Genomic DNA, 12,790 nt, shown 5'->3' with positions numbered 1-12,790 from the left:
CTGGGTTTCTATCTGAGCTCTTGATATTCATACAAGTGGCTCTCTTTTTTTCAAAGGTCTCTTTAATTTTCCTGTAGGCTGTATCTATCTTACCCCTACTTAGCTAAGCCTTTTCATCCTTACATTTGTCCTCTAGCCATGCCCGCTTAGTCATTTTGCACTTCCTGTTGATCTCATTTTTGAGACGTCTGTATTCTTTTTTGCCTGCTTCTTTTACTGTATTTTTATATTTTCTCCTTTCATCAATTAAATTTAATATTTCTTCTGTTACCCAAGGATTTCTACTAGCCCTCGTCTTTTTACCTACTTAATCCTCTGCTTCCTTCACTACTTCATCCCTCAGAGCTACCCATTCGTCTTCTACTGTATTTCATTCCCCCATTCCTGTCAATTGTTCCCTTATGCTGTCACTGAAACTCTGTACAACCTCTGGTTTAGTCTGTTTATATAGGTCCCATCTCCTTAAATTCCCACCATTTTGCAATTTCTTCAGTTTTAATCTACAGTTTATAACCAATAGATTGTTGTCAGAGTCCACATCTGCCCCTGGAAATGTCCTACAATTTAAAACCTGGTTTCTAAATCTCTGTCTAACCATTATATAATCTGTCTCATACCTTTTAGTATCTCTAGGATTCTTCCATGTATACAACCATCTTTTATGATTCTTGAACCAGTTGTTAGCTATGATTAAGTTATGCTCTGTGCAAAATTCTAACAGACTTCTTCCTCTTTCATTTCTTTCCCGTATTAGATGAGATTTAGTGTGACAGTTCTGTAGAAGGAGATTCCTATTGGCTGATGCGTTGTGTGTATTACATCAAGTATTTGAGAATTGTTTTTTCACGTGAGTGTGTCTATTATGCCGACAAGGTATACAGACAATATGAATTAAATCAAACTGCGGAATTCATGTCAATCGCTCGGAACAATAACATTGGAATAGCGTGTGAATCACCGTAATTTGGATGATATTTGGTCCTCATTATTTCGTTGCCTGACATACATTCCGAGAGCTTTTCAGCTTATTTGTCGTTAAGTTACGTCGTGTAACAATTTCGTACTAACCACAGTTATGCAGAACTGATATTCAGGACAGACACACACTTCGGAACCAGGAAGAACAGTTAGAGCACGTTTGTGGCTGTACGCAAAGATAAACACATTCTAGAGGTAATACTGTCTGTGTTCAACCAGTAACGCACTGCAGCGTTACGTGGATCGGCGGTTTATTTGTTGCGGGATAACGATCGGTGCAAAGCAAATAATAACCTTTAAACGCTGTCAATTTAACTGCACTGCGCTGTTGTGATTCTGTCATTTATTAAGGCTGTCCGGTGATAAAAGCTAATTGGAACACCTACGCCGACGATAATAATTTAGCTCTACTGCTTTTCTGAACAGAAGCACCTAGTTATTCCTATGTGAACAATTCAAACAAAGTGTGTTATGCAACGTAGTGGCATGAAAAAAATGTGGTAAGATTTTATGGGACCAAACTGCTTAGGTCATCCGTCCCTATGCTTACACACTACTTAATCCAACTTATACTAACTTACGCTATGGACAACACACACACCCATGCCCGAGGGAGGACTAGAAACTCCGACGGGGCGGAGCCACGTAGTGGCGTGAAAGATACTGAAAAAGAAGTTTCACCTGGGCTACTACTAATATTTATTTATTTACAATAGGGATTTACACTACTACGTCATTACCAAGTAAATTTCGACAACGAACTGTGTCAATCCATATTCGTTATTTTGAAGAAGACATCATTACCATATCAACCATATTAATATGCTGCATGTCATATGTGTAACAAAACACTATTAGAAGTCGTCTGGATAAAAAATTGTAGGACTTAATGTGACATTGTGTACCAAATTCCCGTAAATATCTATCAGCGCGCTTGCACCACTTGGGATACTTCTAAGGCATGGAAAATTCGTCCAAAATGAAATAAATCTTAACGACTGCATCGGAAGAGAACCTTTTCGAACCACTTAGGATTCTGAAACGTAACTATCCATTACGAGTGAAGTGAAAAACAAGAGGTTAGATACCTTGATCTAGAGTAAGAAAAAACACAATGTTCTGAAATTAAGTTGCAATTCTGATGTAACGATCCTAGTACAACATCAAGGATCTCAGGTGTGACTCACAATATTACTTAAGAGCCCTTGCTATCTCGGCAATAGAATATAGTCGAATTAAGTCGGGTGATGTTGAGGGAATTAGATTAGGAAATGAGGCACTTAAATTAGTAGATGAGTTTTGCTATTTGGGGAGCAAAATAACTGATGATGGTGGAAGCAGAAAAGGATGTAAAATGTAGACTGGCTATGGAGGGAAATCGTTTCTGAAGACGAGAAATTTGTTACTATCTAGATTGAAGTGTCAGGAAGGCGTTTCGGAAAGTATTTGTGTGGAGTGTAGCCATGTATGGAAGTGAAACACGAACGATAAAAGGTTTGGACAAGAAGAGGATAGAGGCTTTTGAAATGTGGTGCTACCAGAAGAATGCTGAAGATGAGATGGCTAGATCACATAACTAATGAGGAGGTATTGAACAGAATTGGGGAGAAGACATTTTTGTTTCACAACTTGACTAGAAGAAGGGATCGGTTGGTAGGACATGTTGTGAGCCATCGAGGGATCACCATTTTAGTATTGGAGGGGAACCTGAGAGGGAGACCAAGAGATGAATACACTAAGCAGATTCAGAAGAATGTAGGTTGCAGTAGGTACTGGAAGATGAAGAGGCTTGCACAGGATAGAGTAGCATGGAGAGCTGCATCAAACCAGTCTCTGCACTGAAGGCCACAACACAGCAACAACATTATCCCGACCTTAGAAAAATGCAAGTTTTATCAGCAGAGAAAAGCCTGCAATATCAGAAATGGAATTTCTGTGTTAGCATAGTAATTCATCACCCTAGAAACATTAGCAGTAAGTTTCGAAGAAGTGTGTCTGCGTGATGTTTCTTAACCCCTAACTTTTGGTCAAGATAATATTTTAATGTCACATCTGCAACGTGCTACATAGGCTATTTCTACTTCTAGTAGCAACTGAGTTGACAAGTGAAATCAAAATTCTATGGGGACAGTTAAGTATACAGGATTATTGAAGAAATGTAAAAAGTGGAAACTTATGTAAACGAAAATGTGGAGAGACGGAGACATAAGCGCTCACGCACGTGTGTGCACACACACACACACACACACACACACACACACACACACACACACACACACAAGAGCGCGAGTGTGACGACAAGTTTCGTAAGTATGCAAGAGCGTCACATGTCAGTCTTCAGCCTACTGTTTCAAATCTACACCTAATCGACATCTATAAAGCGCAAGCCACGTTGCGGTGTGTGGCGCAGGATATTTTGTGTAATTTTGTCTCTTCCGTCTTTTCCTGTTTCAATCGCGAATGTTTCGCAGAAAGAACGATTGCTGTTAAGCTTCCGTGTGAGATCCAATATCTCTAATTTTACCCTCGTGGTCTTTTCACGAGACCTATTTAAAAGAAAGCAGTTTATTGGTTGATTCTTGCAGGAACGCACCCTCTCGAAATTTATACAGTAAAGTATACGGTGATGTATAATGGTCCTCTTACACCATTTGCCGCCGGAGCTGTGTGAACATCTCCATTTCGGTTTCACGTTTAGTAAATGAACCTGTAACAAAACGTTCAGCTCTTGTTTGGATCTTCTATATTTCATTTATCAATCCAATCTAGTACGGATCCCATACTGCCGAGCAGTATTCAAGTATTGGCTGAATGAGGGTTTTGTAAGCTACCTCTTTTGAGGGTGTACTTCTCCCAGTGAATGCCAGTCTGGCATCTGCCTTACCTACAACTCATTTAGTGTGTTTGTTTGACTTTAGATCGGGATCTACGAACACACTTTGATATTTCATGGCCATAACTTCTTGCAGTGATTGTTCTGCATACGTGTAATCGTACAATACTGAGAGGGAAAGTACTCCTATCATAGCACAAAAAGGCGAATATATTCCTCTTTAAAAGAATCGCACAGAAAAGTGGGGAACCAGCTGCCTCGTCCTCATTCTGCCTTCCTCAACAAAAGTTTTGGCACGCGAAGGTATTCGCACTCTTTTAACAAAGATCGTCCTAAATCCTTTTTACCCAATCTCTCGCATATTCAGCATTTCCCTCTCATTGCTAGTGTTATAATTATGTATCTCTAACCCACTGTCTCCTTTCCTTACAATGGATTTACGGTACATCAAACTGCTAACGTCTACTATACTATTTACACTATTTCCTTTCGTCTTTCTTTCCCACTGTCACTGTCTCCACCATACAATAGAAGCTTAAAACTAGGAATGTCCAACTTATTTTTCCCCTTACCAATTTGTTTAAAGTTTCAGTCCAAAATCCACCCTCCCCTACAGCTACATATTAAAGTTCACCGGGCTGGAAAGGGGGCAGAGAGGGAGGGTCCAGACCCTCTGTACTCATCTGCATTTTACATTTCCACTATTTCCTCTCCCTTTTGCTCCCATTGTTTCAGTCTCCACTCATCTTTCTCTTTTACAGCTACTGTGACCATCAGTATCTACTCTCTCTTCCGTTTCCACTGATATCGGAGATCCGAAAGGTGAAATAATTTTGGTGAAGGTCACGGTTAAAGGCGGCTCAAACATGGTAATTGGATGTCTCTATAGATCCCCTTGCTCAGCAGCTGTTGTGGTAGAACATCTTAAGGAAAATATTTCGAGTAGATTTCCCGACCATGCTATAGTTTTGGGTGGAGATTTTAATTTACAAGATATAGACTGGTAGACTCAAATGTTTATAACGGGTGGCAGGGACAAAGAATCCAGTGAATTTTTTTTAAGGGCATTATCTGAAAACTATCTTGAGCAGTTAAACAGAGAACAGACTTGTCTCGATAACATATTAGACCTTCAGTGACAAACGGACCCGAACTATTTGAATCAGTTAACGCAGAACAGGGAATCAGCGATCATAAAGCGGTGACAGTATCGGTATATTTCAGCCGTAAATAGAAATATTAAAAAAGGTAGGAAGATTTTTCTGTTGAGCAATAGTGACAACAAGCAGATTCCAGAGTACTTGACGGCTTAACACAAAAGTTTTATCTCAAGTACAGATAGTGTGGAGGATCAGTGGACAAAGTTCAAAACCATCGTACAATATGCGTTACATGAGTATGTGCCAAGCAAGATCGTAAGAGATGGAAAAGAGCCACCGTGGTATAACAAACGAGTTAGAAAACTGCTGCGGAAGTAAGGGGAAATTCACAGCAAACATAAAAATAGCCAAAGCCTTTCAGACAAACAAAAATTACGCCAAGCGAAATGTAATGTGAGGAGGGCTATGCGAGAGGCGTTCAATGAATTCGAAAGAAAAGTTCTATGTACTAACTTGGCTGAAAAACCTACGAAATTTTGGTCTTATGTCAAAGCGGTAGGTGGATCAAAACAAAATGTCCAGACACTCTGTAACCAAAATGGTATTGAAAGAGAGGATGGCAGACTAAATGCGGAAATACTAAATTTCTTTTTCCAAAGCTGTTTCACAGAGAAAGACTGCACTGTAGTTCCTTCTCTTGATTGTCACACAGATGATAAAATGTCAGATGTCGAAATAGATGACAGAGGAACAGAAAAACAATTAAAATCGCTGGACCTGATAATATACCAGTTCGATTTTACACAGAGTACGCGAAGGAACTTGCCCCCCTTCTTGCAGCGGTGTACCGCAGAAGAAGGCAGCGTTCCAAAGAATTGGAAAAAGGGACAGGTCATCCCCGCTTCCAAGAAGGGACGTCGAACAGATGTGCAGAACTATAGAGCTATATCTCTAACGTCGATCAGTAATAAAATTTTGGAACACGTATTATGTTCGAGTATAATGACTTTTCTGGAGACTGGAAATCTACTCTATAGGAATCAGCATGGGTTTCGAAAAAGACGATCGTGTGGAACCCAGCTCGCGTTATTCGTCCAAGAGACTCAGAGGGCCATAGACACGGGTTCACAGGTAGAAGCTGTATTTCTTGACTTCCGCAAGGCGTTTGATACAGTTCCCCATAGTCGTTTAATGAATAAAGTAAGAGCATATGGACTAATGGTGTGATTCGATTGAAGTGATCCTAGATAACAGAACGCAACATGTCATTCTCAATGGAGAGAAGTCTTCCGAAATAAGAGTGATTGCAGGTGTGCCGCAGGGGGTGTCGTAGGACCGATGCTATTCACAATATATACAAATGACGTGAATAACATCGGAAGTTCACTGAGGCTTTTTGCGGATGATGCTGTAGTATATCGAGAGGTTGTAGCAATGAAAAATTGTACTGAAATGCGGGAGGATCTTTAACGAATTGTCGCATTGTGCAGGGAATGGCAATTGAATCTCAAAGTGCACAAGTGTAATGTGCTGCTAATATAAAGAAAGATCCTTTATCATTTAGCTACAATGCAGCAGGTCATCATCTGGAAGCTATTAATGCCATAAATTATCTGACAGTGGGCATTAGGAGTGATTTAAAATGGAATGGTCACATAAAATTAATCGCCAGTAAAGCAGATGCCAGACTGAGATTCATTGGAAGAATCGCGAGGAAATACAGTCCGAAAACAGAGGAAGTAGTTTACAGTACACTTGTTCGCCCACTGCTTGAATACTGCTCACCGGTGTGGGATCCGTACCAGATAGGGTTGACGGAAGAGAGAGAGAAGTTCCAATGGAGAGCAGCGCGCTTCGTTACAGCATCATTTAGTAATCGCGAAAGCGTTACGGAGATGATATATAAACTCCAGTGGAAGACTCTGCAAGAGAGACGCTCAGTAGCTCAGTACGGGCTTTTGTTGAAGTTTCGAGAATGTACCTCCACCGAGGAGTCAAGGAGTATATTGCTCCCACTTACGTATATCTCGCGAAGAGACCATAAGGATAAAATAAGAGAGATTTGATCCCACACAAAGGCATACCGACAATCTTTCTTTCCACGAATAATGCGAGACTGGAATAGAAGAGAGAACCGATAGAGGTACTCAAGGTACACTCCGCCACACACCGTCAGGTGGCTTGCGGAGTATGGATGTAGATGTAGATATTGTCTTCATCTGTTTCTCTTTCAGTACCATTTTCTCTCCCCTACCATCACTCTCTCCTCATTTTCTCTCCCACTGGCACCGTCTCTTCTCTCTCTCACCATGACTGTCTTTCAGCACAAAAGCGCGAAAATATTAGCATCTTAAATTTTTCCTGAGGAATTCGGAATTACGTTTTTAAAGAGAAACGCTTTCGCCATTTTTGTCCTCCGACAGGAGCATTTTTCCGCTGGTTCAAATCTTTTCTCTGCTACAGCAGGCTCTGCTGCTTGTATAGAACGAATTCTACAGGTCAGTAAAGTTTTGACATTCAAAAAAATGGCTCTGAGCACTATGCGACTTAAAGTCTAAGGTCATCAGCCGCCTAGAACTTAGAACTAATTAAACCTAACTAACGTAAGGACATTACACACATCCATGTCCGAGGCAGGATTCGAACCTGCGACCGTAGCGGGTCACTCGGTTCCAGACTGCAGCGCCTAGAACCGCACGGCCACTCCGGCCGGCTTGACAGTTCATTTATGCACTTCGACACATTTGTTTACGTTGGCACATATAGACAACAAATAAGTATACATAATAAAAATTTAACACCAAATTGTTTGCTTTATATGTTTTCTCTATGCTATGCTCATCGACCGCAATCCATCGAAAACGCCCGACTTGTGATTTACATATTAAAAGATTAAAAACTTGTTAGATATATTGTACTGATTTTGTACTCTTTCCAGTTCTACATGATTTTTTGGAGTCATTTTCTGTCGTTTTAAGGTAGGTTAACACCAGTTGTAGCCCATTTTTTCTCACTGCAGTACCATTTGAGGCATATTTGTATGGGCGTTAAGTGCCCGTTAGAAAGAGGTAGCTCAATATAAACTTTTACTGATGGAAAAATACCGACTAAAAACGTAGTTTGACTACCAGCAGAACCCTAGACAGGGCACCAGAGCTCTTGTGTTCACTACGTCACTTAAAACTACATTTACTCTTCAGACCGGATGTTACGTGCATAAGTACTGTAATTTTGAACGTTTGTATATCGGTAACATATTATGATGTCGATAAATGTTTAAGGTTTTCCCACGAACACCGTCTTAAGAACGTATGGCAAACATTTCGACGATTTTCTATTAACAGGAATGTTAGAAGAGGCCATTCCCGCAAATTGCCACTTTTCGCACGCAAAAAAACGTGTTTTTTCGGCTGTATGTTGATAACGGATACAGGTTTCCGGAAACTGGAAAATTGCGTTTCTAGACAATGTATAGAGGATGTGCAGGTAAAATTTTATTCATATGCTGTGATTACGTATGCAGGTAATTGCGACCCACAGTGCAAAAAACGACTAAAACTGGTAGAAATATGGGACTTAGGGAAAAATCAGGAATCTGTGTGGACGGGGCTGTACTCAGTTACCGTTGGTTGCTCAGTTATTTTTTTAAATGACGGACACTTTATTTGGAAACAATTTGTCCCTCTCTGGAAGGTTCCAAACGCTGTCGTTACATATATATAAGCGGAACACCGTGGCAGCTCCAGCAGTCAGCGATTTGATCTCCCGATGGCGATGACGGAATCAGCTATTAAAACCACGAGTTTATTATCCGAAATGACACCACTTGCAAACTGGGAAGATTTTACTGAAGCATGCCACTGCCAGAGACTCCGAGGAAGCTATTAATGTTCGTTTTGGATGTTTCGAATGTATACTAGGGTGTTCTGGGAAGGCAAGTATGGCTTCCTGGTTTGATGCGACCCCCACGAAAACCACTTCTATGCCAACCTATTGACTTCAGACTGGCACTGAGACCGAACACCCTAAATTACCCTCTGGACGTGAACCGCCCTCTTTCCCCTGATGTTTTTATTCTGGAGTATAGATACAGTTTCACCCTTCTGGTGCTATGAAACGTATTCGCTAACGTCTCAACACATGTCCTATCATCCTGTTCCATCCTCTTGTCGATGAATTCCACAATTTCCTTTCTTCGCCGATTCTGCTCGTTTCTAGTCTTACTCATACGTGTGATTTTCAGCGTTCTCGCTCAGCACCATATCTCACACTCATAGATTGTCATAATATATATTCCCACAGTCGATGATTCTCTTCCATACGATGCTACACTACAAATTTCTTCTTCTCATAAACGCCCTCTTTGCCTGTGCTAACCTGCTTTTTATGTCCTCGTTTCTCCTTAAATCATGTTTCCCTTCCAAGATAGCAGAATTGCTTAACATCGTCCGGGAATTTTGGTAAATTTATCGCTAATCTCTTCTTTGCTACTCCTTATTGCTCTTGTCTTTCTTCCTGTCTATTCTCACCCCATACTGAGTGCTCATTAGACTGTTTAATTTCATTTAATAGGGTCTGAGGATCTTTCTCACTCTCAATGAGGGTAGAAATGTCGTAATTAGATTTTATCGTTGATATCCTTTTATTCTCAATTTTAACAACAATCTTGAACCTTTCTTTTACACTCTCTGTATGTCCATCTTTTTTAGCGATGGTTGCGGGACTCAGCCATTCGATAGAGGACGTCAAATTAAACGACTTTCAGCCGTCAATTTTCAACCGTATTTTATTAGGCAGCCAGTTTCAGTGGAGGAACGATCGACCTCGGTTGTAATCAAAGAAAGGGCCAGCAGTACTGGTATTAGTAGATATTTTTGGCAGTGACCACTTCAACCATCACATGCCGACTGTTCAGTGGTGGCTGAAGTGGTTACTGCCAAAAATATCTACTAATACAAGTACTGCTGCCCCATGCTTTGATCACGTGGGTCTGGGGCGTGAAACGCTGAAACTGATTGCCAAATAGAATAAGGTTGAATATTGACCACTGAAAGGCGTTTAATTTGACATCCCCTTTCACACTGTCCAGTCACCAGTCAAAAGCGTGAATAACAACCGTTTGCAGCGCAGATCACTGCGAGACGGGGAGTAGAGTGTCCGTGCTTCTCTGGAAGCTACCGACAGCGATTTGGATCCACTCCGACTCCAGGGCTGCGGCCAGATGTGGTAAGTTCCTCAGTTGAGAATCAATGGCACGAACAGCTCCCTCGGGGTGGGCCCACAGATTCTCTATTGGTTTTATATCCTCAGACTTTGGTGGCCACGAGAGTACCTCATCCTGGTGCTCTTAGAATCACACCCTGCGAGCTGCGTCAGAGGTTGCATTTTTCTGGTGGTAGACACCCTCGTGGTGACGAGGAAAACCAATTCTGGTACTGCTGATCCCTCTTGGGAGCACACCATTGGTGTCTCAGTATTATTCTGGTCTGGAATGTGTTAATCAGCTACTTCGATAGTACCATGACTTCCTAAAATCATGCCCTGAGATGAGATCCATTCTGTTTGAAATCTTTCCCGCCACACCAAGAACAGCTTTGCGTCGCCTTCCCAATCTCGACAAAATGATCATCAGACCATATGCTCCTTCTGTACCCATCTCCCTACCCTATGGCTCCTGTCCCTGTGACCGTCCCTGCTACACCGTCCTACCAACACCTATAGCAGCTCTGTAACTGGCAAAACATATACTAATAAAGGAAGCGCCACCTATGAAACGACATACGTCATATACCAGCTGTAATGGAAGCACTGTTCGGCCTCCTACATCGCCATTACTACCACAAAATTATCAATTAGGATGAATGGGCATAGGCAGAGGATGGTATACGGGCAATCGCAATATCCTGTTGCAGAATGCTTTTACATGACAATCGTGGCCTCGACGCCTGTTTCACCACACGGGCCGTCTGTATTCTTCCCCCCACACCACGTGCGAACTAGCACTACCACATGTCCTTGGTTCTCGCCACTCACCTGGCCTTAATTTACGCTAATTTATTGCGTCTCTTCTTTTCTTCACAGTTTACTAGATTTTCCTCCACTCCGTTTTGGTTTTCTACATCTTTCATTGTCTTTATCTACATCTATATCTACATGGATACTCTGCAAATCACATTCAGGTGCCTGGCAGAGAGTTCATCGAACCACCTTCACAATTGTCAGTTACCCCAATCTCGTACAGCGCGCGGAAAGAATGAACATCTTTCCTTACGAGCTCTGATTTCACTTATTTTATCGTGTTGATGGCTCCTCCCAATGTAGGTCGGTGTCAACAAAATATTTTCGCATTCGGAGGAGAAAGTTGGTGATTGGAATTTCGTGAGATGATTCCGTCTCAACGAAGGACGCCTTTGTTTTAATGATTTCCTGCCTAAATCCTGTATCATTTCTGTGACACTATCTCCCATATTTCGCGATAATACAAAAAGTGCTACCTTTCTTTGAAATACTCGATGTACACCGTCAGTTCTATTTGGTAAGGATCACACACCGCGCTGAAGTATTCTAAAAGAGGATGAACAATAGTAGTGTAAGCAGTCTCCTTAGTAGGTCTGTTACATTTTCTTACGCAGTCTCTGGTTAGCCTTCCCCACAACATTTTCTGTGTGTTCCTTCCAATTCAAGTTGTTCGTAATTGTAATACCTAGGTATTTAGTTGAATTTACGGCTTTAATATTAGACTGATTTATCGTGCAACCCAAGTTTAACGAATTCCTTTTAGCACACATGTGGTTGACCTCACACTTTTCGTTATAAACGGTCAACTTCCATTTTTCGCACAGTTCAGATATCTTTTCTAAATCATTTTGCAGTTTGTTTTGATCTTCTGATGACTTTATTAGTCGATGAACGACAGCGTCATCTGCAAAAAACCGAAGACCCGTCTATTTTTCACCGTCTCCCTCTCACCTCTGTTACGTACAGTGCACTTAGCTTTCCACTCTTATTAACTCATGCACGGTGTTAAGCAGTAATTTCTGTCTGCATATTGTCCTGTCTTCACCTTTAACCTTTCACGTTTTCAAATCGTGTCCGATGCAGTCCCCAACAATCAGTCTTTTCTTTCTATTACGCGCGGTACATCTCCCCTGACTCGTAGTTCGGGGTGACTTCCCTGAAACATACCCCTTTTCCTCTAATCCTTTTCCTTCACCCCTCTTCCTTCCCCTTCAGTCCTTCTGCCTGAAGAAAGTACTTGCCAATTACAACCGTCTTTTATGTGTGTGTTCTGCTGCCGCTTGGGGAGTAGATTGTGCAGTGCCCGGCTCCTGTTCATGTCGTTTCTTACTTGACAGCTTCTCTTGACGAAAATGTCGCCTCGTTTATTATTCGATTTACTGGCGTCACTAAGTTGCTGGCTTGCCTGCCCGTGACTGACAGGACGAGCGCGTACCGATCAGAGCACAGTCTTATTATCTTCTAAGCGACCGCTAGTATTTCCGGCTCGTCGTGTGTCACGGGACTTGAGTGGGGACGATATAGGTTGGTCGTTCGGTCGGTTGTCACATCAGACGACGTATATTTGGTTGCCGACCGCTTCGGGTTATCTGTGTGTGTCGAATTGTCGTTCGTCCTGGTTGTTCCACAGTGATTGCTTTTACGATTGTTTGAGTTCTTGTGGAAGTGTTTTCGTGGAACTGTATCTAGCTTGTGTAATTTCGGCTGAGCAGTTACGTTAATGCAGTCTGCGTACTGGAGTAGGCAGTCAGTCAGTCGGGACAGAGCAGCGAGGAAGTCTCCGCGGCGAGGGCATAACAGAAGTCTTCCGCAGTGTGATTTTCCTCGCCCTGTTGATGCTGTCCGTACCGCGTGTAGTTTG

Source organism: Schistocerca gregaria, chromosome 1 (genome assembly GCF_023897955.1).
Source record: "Schistocerca gregaria isolate iqSchGreg1 chromosome 1, iqSchGreg1.2, whole genome shotgun sequence".
Classification (NCBI taxonomy): Eukaryota; Metazoa; Arthropoda; class Insecta; order Orthoptera; family Acrididae; genus Schistocerca; species Schistocerca gregaria.
The sequence above is the reverse complement of the archived record's forward strand: the minus strand, read 5'-3'. Positions refer to the sequence as shown.